General features: G+C 39.0%; 1 protein-coding gene across 6 annotated transcripts in view; it reads right to left on the bottom strand.

Moving 5' to 3' along the window:
* CCDC85A (coiled-coil domain containing 85A) overlaps positions 1-20375 on the bottom strand; it is a 193904-nt gene that overhangs the window by 68109 nt on the left and 105420 nt on the right. The window lies entirely within an intron of this gene.

Genomic DNA, 20375 nt, shown 5'->3' with positions numbered 1-20375 from the left:
TGCCTACTGGAAGCAAGTGCCCCTGACCCTCCTTATCTACTGCAGCCTGCAGTTTATCTGAACTTCCAAGTACAGCTGGTCTCCTCAAACTTTAATATGCATTCAAATCACCTGTGGATCTTGTTAAACTGTAATGTAGGTTCAGTAGGACTGTGCTGGGATGTAACTCCTGCTGCTGCTGTTCCATGGACAATCCTTTGAGAAGCAGAAATAGAGTAAGTACTATGAAAGCCTGAATCCCTGCACCAATGGTGAGACCTTGAGCAAGTTACACCGCCTTTAGAGCAGGTTTTACATCTGCAAAAGGGAAATTATATTGCTACATTTGGGGGAATTATTATAAAGATAAACTCATAGAAAAGCTCTTAGCACAGTGCCTGAACACATGGTTAGATTCTAACTAAATGTTAGTTACTTTCTCTTCATTGCAAAGTCATTAAAAACAACAACGATTAACAGATCATTAGCTTAAGCTTTTAAAAGCAGTCTCAAAACAACTCTCACCAGAATAGCTAAAAGCCAGCAAAAGCCAAAATCCTATGTTTGAGCATTGATGGAAACTGTCAAATAAACAGGTTAAGGCATTGAGACCCGAGGAATGGTATGAATTATGCAGTGTTAATGAGGGCAGGAGGGAAATAGGAAGCAGTGGAAGAGGAAGGCTTCTCCAAATAATTGACTACAGAATTCAAGACATTAAAGTGTGTGTATTTCCTTCTCTCTCAGCCTTATCACCAGGGAACCAAGAATTCTAAAGAACTTTTAAAACTGGAACAAAATAAGAAGCAAAATCACTACTTTTAGTTTATGTCGTAAGTCAAAATACCAGCATGTATGAATAATATATCCATGGAAAGGTTGAAGGACACTGTCTTTGAACTAATGGGAAATGTGAATGTCAAAAGTCATGTTATGTATTTTCTCCCAAGTCACTAGTATTGCAAGGATCAAGAGTTCCTTGATTATCTGAATTCAAGAGAGACAAATGGGCTCAAGTTCTGGGAAGAATAAGACTTAGCAATCTTCATGGTTTCTGTCAATTCAGATCTACCAAACTGAAGTGGAAAATCAGATGGAACTACTCCTCTTTCCTGAAAAGCACATGCAGTTGTCCATATAGCCTTGCTTCCATCTAGCATCCTGAAAGAATTCTGGGTGCTTTTTTTTCTTAACAGTACAGAGTGCTGTAGGCCTTATATAATTAGATGTCAGGGGAACAGCACTGACAACAGAAATTCCATTTTTCTTTTGTCATCTTTGGGGCACATTCTCAAATGCTGAAGTAGATCAAATTTTTTGTTGTTTGCTTCACTGGTCTGGTCTGGACCGACTTGGTTCATAATATATAGTCATCATTACAGTACAAGTTTGCTTAGGCCATGTTATAAGTTGGAATAGAGGAATGCCATTTTGTCTAAAGACATTATTTTGAAATGTCTTTCATATCCAAGATTTCTTGTTGCTGCTAGTAGTTGCAATTGACAGGACTGAGTACCAGAAAACTAAATTCCTGCAAGAATATGAGCTAACCTCCTCAGTATCCTAAGCTGGTCCTTAGTCAGTCAGAAACTGTCCTGTATTGGGGGACAGCTCTCCCACCCAGACTTCCCCCTCATCAAAATAAGCCAGCATTCACTCAGGTGCATTGGTGAAAATGGTCATGACATTTTACCTAAGGTACGTCCCTGTCTCACTGCAAACTCTAAGTGTAGGTTAAACAGTGGTTAAAAATGAAGACAGAAAATGGCTTTACCTCTGATACAACTGGGATGAGACCTGGAGAAAGTAATTTATTTAGATATTTCATTTCTTACATCTCATATGAAACAAACAGGTAAAAGGTGAGGATGTGAATAGTATGACTCCTCTAGGGCCTAGTACAAATATATAAAGGGCAAAGAACAGAAGAATAAGGAAAAATAATATTTTTCTCTCTTGGGCAAAGTGCACACTATATTATAAGCACTTAAGATGCAGCCATAAAAAGTCTGCACATGAAGCTGACATTCACCAACTATGCTGTGATGCAGCCAACCTCAAACCCCACTACCAAAACCCCCGAGCATTCTCAAAAGCATTCAACTGTTTAGCACGCTTCCTTTTACATCCTCAGCACAACGGTCAAAGTCAATGACAGCCTTTTACAGTGGGATATACAGTAGCTTCTTTATTTGTTCAAAAACCTTTCTAAAGCTGTTTTCTAAATGTGACTGTCCAAAGATGAACCATTACCAAGGAGATTCCTCTTCCCCGGTTCACTAATCTGTCCTAACTGCCCCAAACTTTATTTTACAAATCACTTTTATTGTTCACCAAACACTATACACAATCTTGTCACATCTCACTTCAGGATCATTATTATTTTCTGAGCAATATCTTACATTGTGACATTAAACTATCACTATACCATAAAATATTCTAGAAACCTAGTCTGTAATGCCAACTAGGGTCTGTGAAGCTTTTATTATAATTAAGCTGGCAGTGTCATTTAAAGTGCTGCAAACTGAAGTCCATAAAACACATTTATAACACTGCTACTATCTGTGTAGCTGCCTATTCGATTTAAGAGCTAGGTCTGATGTCAAGAAATCTAATTTGAACCATCACAGAAAGGTCTCATATGACAAACTGATTATTTTCTCCTTGAACAAGAAATACCACTTTGAAATTTTACTCTATAGATGGTTACCCTTCTTACGAGAAGTTTAATTCTTTTCACATAGAAATAATGTCCATGTTCCCAGATGGCCAATATATATCATATTTAACTCTCAGTACAGCAGAACTATCATACTAATAATGGCATTTTCCTATTATTTCTATAGAGAGCACAATCCCAAGTCCCAATTAAGGAGTTTTGGGAGCTAAAGAACCCACAGATCTCCCTTCCTCCAAAAGAGAGGCTTCCAGAAGGGCTGCCCCTCACTTTTCCCAGATCACCCTTGACAGAAGGTGCAACCTTCACCTTCTTCTTCTTCATTCAACAGTGTGGAATTTACAAGGCCAGGATTCAATCCTAAGCCTATGTGACTCCAAAACCAATCACTTTCTCTCTATTACAGTGAAGAGATCAAATGAGCCAGTGTATGCAGCAGATCTGCCAAAGGAGTCGGGCCAGTTGACTTTCAATAAATATAAGTTTCCTTTCTTCCTCCTCATAAACAAATGTCATTCAGGATGAAGTTTCCTCTTAAATTTCAGGAAATGTCAGTATCAAGAAGAAACAGAATCTTTCAACAAACACTCAAGGTAGGTATTATTAGGTCCTATTTTTCAGTTGAGGAAAACCAAAGCTTATAGAAATTGTGTTGTTGTTGTTTTCCATGTCTGCCTACATAGAGGGCAACAGAGCCAGATTTTGAACTTTAGTTCATCTGAATCCAAAAGAAAGCTCATCTTGCCGCCTCCAACATTAAGTTGATCTAAGTTCAACAGCTTCCTAAATAAAACCCACTCCCTCAAATGCACGCTGAATGGGTCCAGACTACTTGGATAAATCTATTGAGGAAAGCTCTCCCAACAATGTCTTCCATTTCAGTCCAAGATAGTTTGAGTGGGAGGAAGGGGGGAGTTCTTTCTATAGAGGTACAGACACTCAAAGAGTGGGTTTCAGAACAGAAATATTTTGACAAACACGAAATGTCTTATTTGACCAAACGTCTGAAAATGGTGAACTATACTGGCTTCTCAACTAGTTTGAGGATGTATCAAGAGTTGCCTGAAATGATTTGGTACTGTCAAACCACCAACTCTCCAGGTATTCTCCTTAAAGGTCAACTCATGCTATGAGAGTAAAAATAGGATGATATTGAGGTAAACGTACTTCAGCATTAGAGTGACACATGTAAAACACACTTCCTAAAGACACTTAAGTGTTTACTGTTGACGACATGTCATCATGGCTGTGTTCACAAAGGCCTTTCTTTTCTGCATTCTCACGCAGAGCCTAGCTCACTAAACGACAATAGACACTGCTCAAAGTACTCAGTCCTATCTTTGTGTCATATCCACTTGTCCATACCCACCATCTTGCCTTGCCAAGTAAAACAACAAAGCACGAGAAAAAGACGTAAATATTAAAGCCATGGAGACATGCGCTTTAATCCTGGTGCTGTCAATTTTCAGGTACATTATTTTGGGCATCTTTAATTTCCCTGAGCCTCAGTTTCCTCACCTGTAAAACAAAGATAAGAATACCTTGTAGAATTACTAGAAGGATAAGAAATAACCAAATTAAATAACTAGCACAAAATAAACATTCAATCAATGATATGCTAATTATTACATCAATAAAGAAGTAAACCCAGTTCCATGTGTCAGAGTCACTCAATACACCAAAAAGGACCGTTTACTCAACACAACTTATTAGTTCATTAAATTTCTACACTACCTCCTATCACTGGGTTAGGCACTAGAGTTACTCCTGTCAATGAAGGGAAACTCCAAGGAGCTTGACTAAAACAACCTGATTGCACTGGGACTTGAAAAGGTTTTTTTTTTTTAAAGCATATATGATAAATTCTGTACTCCAGAATTAATATATTTCATCCTGACAAACTTTATCATTTTTTTCTTGCTTTGCATACTTAAAAGCAGGTAATCCCTCTAACTGATAAGACTATATTGTGCAAGAAAATAACAAATGAGTTCAAATCAGTTTATTTATAAGAAACAATTTCTTTATAAAGGCTTGTATCTATTCAAAGCATAGGAATTAAATTATAAAGATAATCCCCTAGACTTTTCTGATTTGGGCTGCAGTTCCTAAATTTTTATAAAATGCTTAATCTTGTCTCTATCTAAAATTGGTAGAGGGTCACATAAATTTTGGATGAAGCAAAACTACTATTCTGAATTTTCAATCAATCATTCCAAAATAGGCTAAAATTTCCTGAACTAGAAAAAATGTCTTCCTAACATGGTAACAGCTAGAAAAAACAAATTAACTCATATCAGACAATAACCTCATCAAGTCTGGCAGTATCCTTCTAGATTCTCTCATCCAGGAGGACAAGCACTGCATCTTTCATGCTGCTGTAACTCAACTTCTAGCTTAGGCTTGGCATGTAGTAGGGGTTCAAAAAACAGCTATTGCCCAGCCAAGTGATGGAAAAATTACTTGAAATTTTAGCATACCTAGAAGATCTCCAGATATAAACAGTATGGGTCGTTAACTGCATGAGGCTACTGTATGCAATAAACAACAGTAATAAAGCACTTATAATTCATAATCATATGACATAACCACTTATACAACCATACATACAAATGTCATTAATTGAGAAACCCCACATTTTTTCTGACATTTGGAAGTATGATTGTATAAGTGGTTATATAATGTGAGTTAAAATTTGAATATTTCCATAAAGCATTTTCAAGACAACTCAAAAATAGTTCTTGTTTAAAAAGATCTAGGCCGGATGTGGTGGTTCACACCTATAATCCCAGCACTTTGGGAGGCCAAGGTGGGCAGATCACCTGACATCTGGAGTTTGAGAACAGCCTGACCAACATGGTGAAACCCCATCTCTACTAAAAATACAAAACTTAGCTAAGTGTGGTAGCAGACGTATGTAATCCCAGCTACTTGGAGGCTGAGGCAGGAGGACTGCTTGAACCCGGGGGGCAGAGGTTGCAGTGAGCTGAGATCGCACCACTGCACGCCAGCCTGGGTGACAGAGCAAGACTCCATCACAAAAAAAAAAAAAAAAAAAGAAAAGATCTGATACAGTGGAAGTCACACAGCACTTACAGTAAAAGAAGAGACAGGCACAGCCTTCCTGTTACATTCATCACTGCAGCCGTTACACTTAGCACAGTTCCGGCACTTAGCAAGACTTAATATGATGTTCGTCAAGGCAATGAAACAAGGAAGAGAGCAAGAGACAACAGAATCACTTCTTGGAATGAATTTATAGTTCAATTAAAAAGAAATGTGTCAATCTTCAATTGTCATTTTGGGTACCTAATGCCATTATCTGGGAAGCAGAAGGACTTGATTATTAAATCAGCAATGCTGATTACACAATCAGAAGTACTCTGTACTGAATTAAATTCAGCAATTAATCAAAGCCAATGTGCCCACTTGTAAATATAAATATTGAATTTTAAGCATATAAACCAGCCAATCAATTAAACCAAGACCATGACTTTAATCAGCAAATGCTGAGATACAATTTGCTGGATTCTGCCTATAACGAAACTTATGTCATTGTTGAAACCTAATCCTGCTGCCTGTGAGGCAAATATACAAATTACAAAATCTCTTGAAAACACTATTATCTATGGGCTGTGCCCTTGCCTTCTGAGTAACTCTGGCAGTAGAGGTTGCATACTACAGAGTAGTCTTCCAGCTTCAAACACAGAGGGATTATGGTGCTTAAACGCACAGGAACAAAAGACTGCCCAAGTTCAAATCTCTACTTTACCACTTACTAGCTGTTTGACCTGGGGCGGGTTACTTAACCTCTCTGTGCTTCATTGTACTCATCAGTAAAATGGGGATGATAAATAATACTTACCTCACATGCTTGTTTAAAGATCAAATAAGTTTATACAACACTTGCTAAACTAACTGTTCAGTAAATACTAGCCATTACTAGTAAACATATGTATTCACCTCCATTCCTTAAAATGATCATGTATCAGCAGCATAATGTCCTAAATATCATCATGACCACCATTATACTTTTCCATTTTCCTAACGATCCTGAAGATAATATCCCCCCCACCCTGCCTTTTTTTTTTTTGAGACAGAGTCTTGCTCTGTCACTCAGGCTGGAGTGCAGTGGTGTGATCTCAGCTCACTGCAACCTTCGCCTCCCACACTCAAGTGATTCTCCTATCTCAGCCTCCAGAATAGCTGAAACTAAAAGTGCACACCACCACACTAGGTATTTTTTTTTTTTTTTTAGTAGAGATGGGATTTTGCTATGTTGGCCAGGATGGTCTCAAACCCCTGACCTCAGGTGATCCGCCTGCCCTAGCCTCCCTAAATGCTAGAATTACAGGCGTGAGCCACCGCACCCAGCCTAATCCCATACATTTTTATTGTAAGCATATTCAAAGGAGTATACTGAGGTCAGAAATTTTCTTTAAATATTTTGAAATTCTATCTCCTAGATTCCCCCATAGATAAAAGTTTAGAGAGTGAGCACTGGGTGAACCCTATTTTTTGTACATTTACTAGTCTAACATTTCTCAGTTTTACTTTCATCACAATATTATTGTAGGTGGTCCCACAGTTCTTCTCACAATTTCAATTTCCTATTCTGCCACTGGCACAGATGCTAATAAAATCACTTAGTGTTCTTTCACCTCATAATTAAGTCTCCTTGGCCCAGTGAACTCTCACATAAATGTACCAGTGCTAGAGAAAATTTTTGATCCCACTGCACAAAAGTCAAATTTTTATGCATATCATATTCCTCAGATTTAAAATTCTACTCGGAATACATTTTCGGTGCCATTGTTCAGCATGAGAGCATTTCAAACACATTATTTGTAGGAAATGTCAGTTCTATGAATTCTCTGTCAAGAAACCCCAAATAACAGGTGCTATATCCAATTAAAACTACAGAGTCAAGGTCAACCTTATTGTAAGTGGCATTAGTCATGAAATAGTTAACATGCCATATTTCCTAGTAACAATGCACTTACAACAGCCTCGTTCATAGATATACAAGGAAAAATCACAATTGCCACCTAACTGAAATAACTTATTTAATTACTTTCATTTGATGAAAATCACTAGGACACAGAGATCCAACATCCACCCTTTCATCATTTTGTTCCAATCCTTATCTCTTTCACAGATCCTTCTGGCTTTACCTGATATGACGAACTTCCTCAGCGTTTAGTGTCAGTTCCCAAAAATGCCCATGCTGACTGTTAGCTCCTAACCAATCTCCACTAGGAGATACTCACATCAAGCAACATATTTCTTGTCCATTAATGATGCCAAAACATAACAGTATAAACCACCCATTATACTTATCAAAAAGTTCATCCTTGCATTCACCAAGGACATTTCAAAACCATTATGGATACAATAATTTTCTACTCTCAATTTAAAAAATGTGCCTGGTAGTTTCTCATCTGCATTATAAACACAGCAACCATTCAGAGAGAAAAAAACTAATGATTTAGTTCTCATAAGGACCAATTCCTCAATTCACCCAAGTCTTCTGCTCACCGCAATGACTGTCCTTAGAATCCCTTTCCCGCTTAGTGCCCTTTAGGAAATGCCTACTTATTCTATCAGGTTCAGGGTTCAAATCAAGTTCTTTTCTACCTGTGAAAGTCCTTGCTCATCTTCCTCCATTTCTTCATACAATAAATACTGATTAAGAACTTACTCTATGCTGTATTGTGCCAGGAATTGAGAATACAAGAGAGAGAAAAATAACAACTGATGCCCTCTAGGTTCTCATAGTCCAGTATTATGTTTTTGACTACATTCGTTTTAACCACAAAATTATACACACGCTTTCATTTAATAACACATCATAACTATTTACTACAAGCCATGACTGGGGATATACAGAGGAAAGAGACATAACCCCAGGCCTCAAAGAGCTCATTCCAAATCAAGTACAGGGGATAGACAAGCAAGTTAATGAAGAATTGCAATGCAGTGAGATGGGTTTCTAAAAGATTCTCTCTGGGATAAGGATGAGGATGGAGAAATCAGCAAGTCCATTCAAAGTCATGGCATGTAAAGAGAAGAAGCGCTGACTTGGGGATCCAGAAGCCTGGCTCGACCTGCTTCATGGAGCCAGGCATGACACTGAGCATATCACTGAACTAATTTCTCTGCTACTTGGTTTTCATAGCTAAAATGCCCTAACGAATGAAGCCTGTTGATTTGCCTCACAGTGTAAGCATGAACATCAAAGGTGAGGAAAAGGAAGAAATTGTGATTTACTAAGGACCCATTCTCAATTCTTACACTAGAGTGGCTACAGACAAGGAAATAAAAGCAAGGTGGAAAAGACCTTATGTAACATATACAAATAAATATAACACATACACATAGTGACTCTGACTTAGATATTTGTAAAAATGAGCTGTATGTTGAAATCACAACATGAGATTGGAAAGATGGTGTCTGGACAGATTAATTTCTATCCATATCTCTTTGTGCTAGGCAAATGGTATAAAACCAAATATATTGTTCCCAAATGGTTTTCCTCCTATAATTATGTGGGTTCATTTTTCTGTTCCAAAGTTCTAGAGATCATGCCCATTTCTGTCTTTGACAGGAGACAGGTAAAGAATTCATGTGGGCCAAATATTACATGTTACTGTCAGTGCTTCTCCCATTGAGCTCAACTCCAGTAAATTTCTCTCTCAGAAGCCCCTCATTAGAGCGTGCTTCATCTTACTCACACAAGTATCTCCTTCTACTACCCTAGCTGAAACAAATCTTTCACTTTAATGAGGCAGATAATCATTGATTGATTGATTGGAGATGGAGCTTGCTCTGTTGCTCAAGCTAGAGTGCAATGGTGCAATCTCAGCTCACTGCAACCTCCGCCTCCTGGGTCCAAGTGATACTCCTGCCTCAGCCACCCCCAATAGCTGGGATTATAGGTGCCGCCACCATGCCCGACTAATTTTTGTATTTTTAGTAGAGACGGGGTTTCACCTCTTTGACCAGGAAGGTCTCGAACTCCTGACCTCAAGTTATCCACCCACCTCGGCCTCCCAAGGTGCTGGGATTATAGGCATAAGCCACTGAGCCTGGCCTATGTACGATCTTCACATATATATATATATATATATATATATATATATATATATATATATAAATACACACACACACACACACACACACATACACATACACACACACATAGGCTTTAAGTTCTGGAATACATATGCAGGTTTATTATATAGGTATACATGTGCCATGTTGGTTTCCTGTACCATCAACCCATTATCTAGGTTTTAAGCCTCGAATGTATTAGATATTTGTCCTAATGCTCTCCTTCCCCTTGCCTCCCGCCCCCCAACAGTCCTTGGTGTGTGCTGTTCCCCTCCCTGTGTCCATGTGTTCTCATTGTTCAACTCCCACTTATGAGTGAGAACATTCAGTGTCAGGTTTTCTGATCTTTTAAATTCTACCTTTCGTTAAGCCTTTTTTTTTTCAGATGGAATTTCACTCTTGTTGCCCAGGCTGGAGTGCAATGGTGTGATCTTGGCTCACTACAACCTCCGCCCCTGGATTTAAGTAATTCTCCTACCTCAGCCTCCCAAGTAGCTGGGATTACAGGCACATGTCACCATGCCTGGCTAATTTTTTGTATTTTTAGTAGGGACGGGGTTTCACCATGTTGGCCAAGATGGTCTCGATCTCTTGACCTCGTGATCAACCTGCCTTGGCCTCCCAAAGTGCTGGGATTACAGAGGTGAGCCACTACGCCCAGCTCTAAGCCACTCTTTATGCATAAAATGCCTGCCTCCTACCTTAGTGCCTAGAACATTTCAGATTCTGCATCTCTGTAAAGTTTTTCTCCAATATCCTAAACACTATGACCATTCCCTTCTTACTTCCTATTCACTTGGTATTAATCATGTTATCCAAAAAATAATTATTCATTATTATTTACTTCTGTATCAGAATCACTGGAGGAGCACTTTAGGAGGCCGAGGCAGGTGGATCACGAGGTCAAGAGATCGAGACCATCCTGATCAAAATGGTGAAACCCCGTCTCTACTAAAACTACAAAACATTAGCTGGGCATGGTGGTGCGTGCCTGTAATCCCAGCTCCTCGGGAGGCTGAGGCAGGAGAATTGCTTGAACCCAGGAGGCGGAGGTTGCGGTGAGCCGAGATCGCGCCATTGCACTCCAGCCTGGGTAACAAGAGCGAAACTCCGTCTAAAAAAAAAAAAAAGAAAAAGAAAATATAGATTCTCAGATTTTAGCCTCAAAAATTGTGATTGAGAACATGCGGCCAAAACAGTTATATTTTAACCAGCACCTAGGTGATTCTGTCACAGATGGTAGGAAGGTCAGACTTTAAGAAATATTGCCTTATCACAAATCCATCTTATGACAGAACCCTGAACACTCACATATTCAAGGGCACATATAACATACATTTACACATAAACAGACAAACATATTTAGTGATCACTGAGAGATTTGATTTGCTCCATAAATACTTCATACAACACTAATACTATTGTGATTAAGAAAAGGTTTTAGGGTAAAACTTTGTATTATTTTCATAAAAAAAGCATCCAAAACCTAAAAAAAAAACCTTTTTTTTAATATAGAATTTCAGGTGCAAATTTATTTGATTTGCAGCTTGGAAAGACTGCAAAAAGTGTAATATCACTCTTTCCATTCATCACTGCTTATAAAATAGAATCAGGGTTTCACAATCCAGATTACTTAGATGATACTTAAGACTAAATTTTGGCATGTGTGTTTGCAGGAAAAATAAATATGATTAAATGTGACTCAAAACAGATTTGTAAAGCAAGATTCATTGACCTTGCCAGGCAAACATCTCTTTACTTAGTAAAAGTGCTGTTCCCAAATGGGAGATTACAAAAGTGGACAAGTCTCTCATACTGGCCTGTCATGCCCAAGATTCTACCTGTTTTTATCATGTGGGGTTATGTTTTATATACTTTGGATAGCCTCCTTAAATCCTCTGTGGGGGTGGGGGAGAGGGGGAAGGAAGAGTATAAATTTATTGAGTTTACAAACTTGAAGGTACTCCCTTCTTGAAAGTCAGGCAGCAGCATGCCTGGGCATACAATGGCATTCTTGTGTTTTCTGCTTCTGTGTTTCTCTTGCATCTAACTAGTGTCACTGGATCAGATTCTAGAGTAAGCTTCTTCTCTACAAACTGGGTTCAGCAACACCCCTATGTGACTAAAATTGCCCTTTTGGTGGAAGAAAGGGAGAGAGAGAATTGTCAACTCACCAACATATATAGGTCAACTTACCAACAAATCAGCATTAAATTGCCCTTGCTAATGACCTATATCGGAATCCATTCTTAGCATTCAAGAAACAATTTTTGCATGTTCACTCACTTATTCAACAAGTATTAATTTAGACCTACTTTGCATGGTACACGGTATTTACCCTGAAGGATCTTATGGTCAAGATACTAAAGTCCAACTGTATCCATTCTTTCCCCATAGGAGGGCTGCGTCCCTATCTTACTTCCCCAGTGTCTGAGGCTGTGCACTGATATCCTAGCAGGTCAGCTCCTCTAGGTCTGGGAATCTCAGTTGCTTTGGAAGGGCCTCGTTTGCCTAGATCTAGGTGTACTCTCTATTTCTGAATGCTGGCTGCCCCTCAGGCCACCTCTAGTATACACCGTTTTGGCACCCAGATGCCTCCTGCTCATCTACCACAATTTTCTCTCCTTTTCTAGACCAGGGCCTGCTACATATGGCAAAGCTCACATTACTTGCACAGTTGCTCACTTCCTATAGTTTTCCTTGGTAAAAACTTACTCTCCAGCCCATGTCAGACTTTTTCAGACAGTTATAAAAAGAAATGGAACGAGGGGAAGGTAAGCACCAGCTGATTTTCTAAGGACAGTGGCAGGGAATCACGGGTAATATTACTTCAGGGATTTTATTTAATCTGTCTTTTAGCTTAAAATGACCTGTCCCTTACTTTACCCAGTTCCTTGATTCAGGATGTATATTCACCAATGACAGCTCTTTCTAATGTAATTCCAGCAGCTGGAATGTCGTTTTCTGAGTCAGACTGTAACTGACCATCCTCCATTCCCCGCATTTTCTTTCTCATGTTCAATGCTGCTCATCCAACCGTCAGCCAACGTGCCAGGAAATCTGGTTTCAGTGGCAAAGCTAGGAAACAAAAGGCGTCTGGGCTCCAGAACAGAGTACAGCTTCGGGATCCCGAGCAGAGATTATGAATTTTAATTCTCTTATTACAGCACAGATGCATCCCAGCAAGGACATTAGAAAAGACTAATCAAGGAAGAAATCAGCAGAGGACATCTATGCAGTAGATCACTGACAGCACTCTAACTTAGCACAGCCAAGGCTAATAGCCTCCTCAAATCCTCTTCTCTCATTAAAGATGTCCTGAAAACATGCTACCCAAGAATGTTGCTGCAGTTATCACAGTTACCAAACTGGTAGGCAATATTCTCTAAGTGCACTGGGCCAGGAAATGAGGATTTCCTGTGTACCCTTTACTCTTCTAGACTGAGTGCAGCTGTAAGAGGAGTAAGAGCGGAGGTATCAGAAATAAATAATGCATGAGAACTACTGGTGGGGAAAGCTTTATTCAGGCCTGCCATGCTAATGCATGCCTAAACCCTGCATTTGCTACAAGGTGACTAGATTTGCTACCCTGTGTGCCCCAAATGGTAATGAGAATGACAGGTTTGAAGGAGAAACTGTACCTTTGATCCTGTCCTTAGCCTCTCTCCAGCTGTTCTTGCCCACCATGTGTCTCAAACGCCCTTCCAGGCCTCTCCCCTCCAGACTCTTGAAATTTGGCTAGCTAATAAAATCACAGCATTTCAAAGGCCACAAAAGTAAACAGAAGTGGTATGCATGGTTAAATATGTCCTCTAACAGTAACCAAATTTCAAATTTCAAACCTCCTATCACTGTATCTCCTAATTCCTACCTATTCTCTGATCTCTAGATTAGTGATGTCATTACAAACCATTTTAAGTGATCTCTTAGATTCTAGCTGTCTAGAAAAGTTTTAAAAAATCAAACCTAGAAAAGGGATAGTAATTCCCACCTATTATCCAATCTTTAGATTAGTGATGTCATCAAAAACCATTTTAAGTGATCTCTTCATTCCAGTTGCCCTAGAAAAAGATTTTTAAAAATCGAAACTAGAAAAAGGATAGTAAGTTTAAAACATTTCCTAAATTCATCAGATGCTCAGGGAATGCATGATACCACATACATCAGAAAGGTGTTTCTTAAGAACTTCTTGACTAAAATTTAGCTGAGCCCTGAAACAGAATTTAGGATCTAAATACTCATTGAAAGTGTTAAAATGTTCCTTTAAACAATGCTGGAACAAGATCACTTTTTTTCCATAATACAGCCTATAATTTGGTTGAAATGAGGGCTCCCCTTCATTTAAATTACTTTCCAATCTGAAATTCCATGTTGCTTCCTAGGCAATGCAGGGGTATGTCTAGAATTTATTCACCCACCGGAACCTTCACTTCCGCAATTACCTCATATCAAACTCAGAGTATTGGGCATCATTTTGGTCTTACACATTCCCTCTCCTGCTGCCACTTCTCAACCAGTGCTATTCTATCAGCTTCAAATGACCTGAAAAGACCTCCTTGGCACAAACTGCCAATCAGCCAGTACATCCACTAAAGCAGAGTCATTTCTCAACATAACATCAACCCCAGGAGGTTCGCTGGCTATGCAAGATGGTTCTGATGCCTGGGGCATGACCTTATAAATCTCTTCTGCAGTCTGTGTGGGATGGCACTGCCAGGAATCACAGCTGTAACCATTTGCAGAGATGAATATCTTGTTGATGGTATATCATGGTGTCTCAAACATGGAACAGGTTGGAAGATACTACCATTTCACAACCCTGTTTACACCCCTGCACACTGCCAGTGGTTGGTGCCAAGCTCCAGCTAACCATCTGCCAAATGCCACCCACTTTGGCCAAATGGCCTGAAGAAGAATGAAGCCCTATACCCAGTTCCACAGCAATATCCAAGTCCCCAACATCACCTCACAGGGCAAGCTCTGACACTCACCTGGATTTAGTGACCAAATACTTTATCCACTGCCTTTTGTTATTAAACTTTACTGATCTTACTGAGGAAAAGGCTTTCCCTTGCCCTTCAGGACTCACAATTTAATACAGAAAATCTACAGTGAAGGGCCACTTTCCATGGCGCTGCAACGTGATTCCACTTGATACATAGCATCATTCAGTCAGTGAACTCTTGACTACTGAAAAGCTACGTCACAAATGTTCCAACTCTTGGCCCCACTCCTTGAGCAATCATATATACATGCTCTGGAAACAGAAAAAATATAGTTATTTCACATAAAGGACACACAATAAAAATAAAATAGGCTTGTACAAAGACTAGTATCCAAAGAGCCTAAAAGAAAGATGTGGTTTTCAAAGCACAGAGCTAGGAAACAGGTACTGCCTCCCTGCTGTTCTAAGTTTCCCCAACCCATGCACAGTTCTCTTAGCATACCAGTAAGAATCCATATCATAGAAGCAACCTTGCTCTTGGCTTGCCTCTCATTTCCTCTGATCATTTTAGTGCCACTGTGGGAAGCATTTGTAATGCACTTACAGACACATGCCCCCACCTCTCAATGAATAAGTATTTCCTCAGTAAATTCCACTGAGAGCACACTCCAGGAAATGCAGTGCTTGCAAAACATCTCATGTTCATTTTTCGGAATTCAGAATGAAATGACTAACCCCTGATATACAATAAAAATGATTAAATGCAAACACTACCGAGCCTGTATAATAAATATTTCATATATTAATATGTCTTCAAAAGTCTTATTTCATTTTTACTGCTTTTCTATATGGTATTATTCTATTTTACTACATGGAATGAAATAATCTTTCATGAAAAAAGTAGGCATTTCTGGCCCATTTTAAATAAGCAAATAGATAATTATTATGCTATTAATTTGCTATGTAAATTGTTTAAATTGCTAACTCTTTCCTCTTTCCACTATTATAGGCCGTTCACTTCTTCCCAAGGAAAATGGAAAATTCCCTCTCAAAGTAAACTGTTTCTTCCCTCACACCCCAGATGAACAACGCAGGTGCTCTATCTTATGATTCTTCTGTAAAACAGGCCAGAATCCTGAACAACATCCTTCTGTATAATGCCTGCTTAATGTGCATTAAATATCAAAAGCCACCAAAATTCCTTTCCCTACTCGAGAAAGGAAAAAGCACTGGTTAGAGATCACCTCCATATAAGTAAGAAATAATAGGGTGCTTGGTGACGGTTCAGCTGCCTTTTCCGTCTGCAGGCTTAGGTATGCTTCAAAAGGTTCTCTTCTCATTTTCATTTGCTGTTTATGGAAAAGGGAAAGAAGAAAACTATCATATTCCAGGAACTTCTCAGTAGGTATGTTATAAATAGTTTTTAAGTTATTTCATAACATTCTGGCACAGCAGGGCAAAAAGAAACCCTTCTGAACTATTAATGACTCTTTGGGATATACCTTTATCACAGGTGCTGTTATAATAGCAAAAAAGGGCACCCAGGCCATCAGGCTCATATTTAGAAGCTTCTATTAGTGGGAAATATTGAGGAAGAGAATAAAAAGAGGCAATGAAATCTATACCCATGAGATCCTGCCAGAGTGCTAAAGTTCCTGATGTCATTTTCACATAGAGGAAAGGAAAATTACTGCCTGTCGATTTCACATTTTTAAAACCAACTTCTTTTTTTCATTTTCAGGGCTGCATGCCTCCTTTTTGTATATATAAGAAAGATGTCGACACTTACAGACTTAATTAGAAAGCCATAGAAAAACCTGTCAGCTAGATTTGCAGAATCCTGACAAAGAAGTACTCAGGCACACAGCACCTGGGTAGTGATGCTGGTGGCTTTGCACCTCACCTTCTCACCTGGCCTTTGCCTGAAGCCAGAAGCTGATATAATAGGTGAGGGAGGGAGATTCCTCCAGGCATTTCCTTTTCAGTCTATACTCCAAGGAGTTTCCTGACACCAGATAATGATGCTAACGTTCAAGAGAAGAAGTCATTAAACAGATACCACCTTCTTAATTTGCAGAGAAATAATCTGGAACAATAGTGAGTGGCAGAAGCTCACACTCCTAGAGAGAGGGGGCCATTTCTTTTTGCAGGAGCCAAGCACTTGCTATGCACACCCACACCTATTGTTAGCCCTCTGAGGGCCCAGAGGTGAATTCCAGAGGTATCTTTTCACAAAGAGGTCAACCTTCTTTCCACTAGTCGTGGAGAAGCTCATTTGCTGCATCACAAAAGTGTAAAGCTATTAATACTATTAATCAGTTATATTTGTGCCATTGGCAAAATCTAGCCATTTGTGAAGAAGTCAATTTACCATGGAAGATCATGGTGTAGTCAACACAGTGGAAACCTTGATTTAAGTCCCACTACAAAAAAGAATAAAAACACTGCTATAAAATTCAAAAACACTCATCTTAAAAACTGTGAGCAAAAAATGAATACTTTAAGGTCCAATAAGCATACTGGTTGAATTGACTTCTTTCTTTGAAACTCTGAGACAAGATCTTTTTGGCGGGTGGGGAGAGGGCATTTAGGGATGTGTCTGATTAGTTAAAATTTTTAAAAATTCAAAACTACTGGTCCATTCAATGAAAATATAAGCAGAAAAATACATAGCAACTAAAATCTGACACACTTCTTTAGGAAATTGGTTGCCATAAACACAATGTTTTGAATCTTATACAAGATAATGCAGACAATTCAATGATTTGAGTTCACACTACCATGTATTTAGTCCTCAGAATTGCCAAAATCACTATCATAAACATTACTACTTACTAACACACCAACCCATCCTAGGTATTTAAGGGAGCTAACTATTAGAGGTACAGGCTTTAGCAGTCACCATGTTCTACTTTACACCTAAAGCTCTCTTCAAAGTACCAAGACTTATAGCGGACTTAGAGTTTTAAAGGTGATATTTTTCTGGAAGCTCTCCCCTATAATCCAGCAATCCAAAAACATTATCACTTTTTCATACATAAATCTCTAAGTTCGGATGCTGTTTGGGCAAAGTGTTTTATCTGTCATTGTCAGTCAGTTCCTACATAATCATAGAGGAAATGACTGAAAAAAGATGCGAATCAAATTGTCAACTCTGAATAGAGTTATATGCTTGAGATGGACAAAGAAATAAACTAATCCCAAGAGGTCACTCTTAGACCAAGAAGGTCAGTGAGTGCCTAACATTGGCCTTAACCATTCCTACAGAATGAATACAAATGCCATGACTTGGAAAACTGATTTTAAAAAAAATTTTCTTTTATTTAAGTTCTGGTATATATGTGCAGGACATGCAGGTTTGTTATGTAGGTAAACATGTGCCATGGTGCTATGCTGCACCTGTCAACCCATCACCTAGGTATTAAGCCCAGCATGCATAAGCTACTCATCCTGATGCTCTGCTTCCCCTGTTCCCTCCACAGGCTCCAGTATGTATTGTTCCACTCCTTATGTCCATGTATTCTAACTGTTCAACTCCCGCTTTAAGTGAAAACATGTGGTGTTTGGTTTTCTGTTCCTGTGTTAGTTTGCTGAGAATAATGGCTTCCAGCTCCATTCATATCCCTGCAAAGGACATGATCCTGTTCCTTTTTATGGATGCACAATATTCCATGGAATATATATACCACATTTTCTTTATCTAGTCTATCACTGATGGGGATTTGGGTTAATGCCATGTCTTTGCTATTGTAAATAGTGCTACAATAAACATAAATGTGCATGTATCTTTATAGTAGAATGACTTACATTCCTTTGGGCATATACCCAGTGTGGGATTGTGGGGTCAAATGGTATTTCTCCTTCCAATCTTTGAGAAATTGCCACACTGTCTTCCAAATGGTTGAGCTAATTTACATTTCCACCATCAGTGTAAAAGTGTTCCTATTTCTCCACAGCCTTGCCAGCATCTATTATTTTTTGAGTTTTTAATAATCACCATTCCAACTGGCATGAGATGGTATCTCACTGCGGTTTTGATTTGAATTTCTCTAATGACCAGTGATGTTGAGCTTTTTTTCATGTGCCTGTCAGCTGCATATGTGTCTTCTTTTGATAAGTGTCTGTTCATGTCCTTTGCCTACTTTTTGATGAAGTTGTTTTTCTTGTAAACTTGTTTTAAGTTCCTTATAGATTCTGAATATTAGACCTTTGTCAGATGGATAGATTGCAAAAATTTTCTTCCATTCTGTAAGTTGTCTTTCACTCCGATGATAGTTTCTTTTGCTGTACAGAAGCTCTTTAGTTTAATTAGATCCCACTGGTCAATTTTTGCCTGTGTTGCCACTGCTTTTGATGTTTTTGCCATGAAATCTTTGCCTGTGCCTATATCATAAATGGTACTGTCTAAATTTTCTTCTAGGGTTTTTATAGTTTTGGGTTTTACATTTAAGCCTTTCATCCATCTTGAGTTAATTTTTGTATACAGTGTAAGGAAGGCATCCAGTTTCAATTTGCTGCATATGGCTGGCCAATGGGAAACTGATTTTAAAGGCTTATCTTTGGTATAACTTTGTCTTTTCTCCACATGGAATCCCCCAGCCTTGAATGTTGTAACAGGTACATCTGGTAGGCAACTAATGGGACCTAACATATGCCACAGATTTGACTCCCCTTCTATCAAAGCTGCCAGCCAGTGGGCATGAGCCCTGACTCTGGTCTTCTCCAGCTGGGGTAGCCTGGTCCACTCATTGCCCTGCACTGTACACCTCCTCTAATTTCTATGTGTACATGGAAAAGCTGGAGTAGTGTTCTAAAGCCCCCTTTATTTCTCCCAAGTTGGCTGCCCATTGGGTTTAGAAGATTATTTTCTCTATTTGAAAACCTAGGGAAACTGATGCCAATATAGGTTTGCACACTACCTCATGTTCAGCTTTTTTTCATAAGCAATATCATAAATGTTACTGATGGGCCATAATGAAATACAATGGTACTCAGCCAGGAACAAAAATCCTGCCCTCAATGACAGCCACAGCGCCTTCATGGCCCCTGAGAAAATATATGTACAAATGATATATCCAAGGGTATCTTGTCCCAGTATAAGCCAAAATGAATCATATAGAGTTATTTATTTATTTTTTTTTAATTGCCTAAGTGAGAAGCAGGTATGAATGGCCTATAACACTAAAAGCAGGCAAAACTAATTTCTTTTCTCACATCCTACTTTAACTGAATAACACACATCACTCTCCTCTTTTCAGGAGACTGAGAGAGGGTTGTGGAAGGCAGAGGGGTCTACAGGTCCCTGTGAAGACCAAAACTGAAAGATCTGGACCAAAAGGAAATACGAGAAAATGTGTATCCTCTGTCTAGGTGAAAATTATGCTGCAACTCAAAATGTGCCTGTGCTGCAATAATACATGTTTTAACTCAGGCATTTGTTTTACTGAGATATATATCTCAAATACGCCTGCCTAATCCCCTCTATCTGCCTCTTTAAATACCACCCTAGTGCAAGATAGCCTTTTCCATTTCTCACCTGGGCCTGCACAGCCTCCCAATGGGCTGTCCACTTCCACTCTTTCTGGCTACAATTCTCTCTTCAGGAGTCAGCATGAGCATTCTCACAGGTAAATCAGGTTATATCCTCCCTCTCCCTAAAAC

This window comes from Cebus imitator, unplaced genomic scaffold (assembly GCF_001604975.1).
Source record: "Cebus imitator isolate Cc_AM_T3 unplaced genomic scaffold, Cebus_imitator-1.0 Scaffold597, whole genome shotgun sequence".
NCBI classification, from domain to species: Eukaryota; Metazoa; Chordata; class Mammalia; order Primates; family Cebidae; genus Cebus; species Cebus imitator.
The sequence above is the reverse complement of the archived record's forward strand: the minus strand, read 5'-3'. Positions and strand labels throughout refer to the sequence as shown.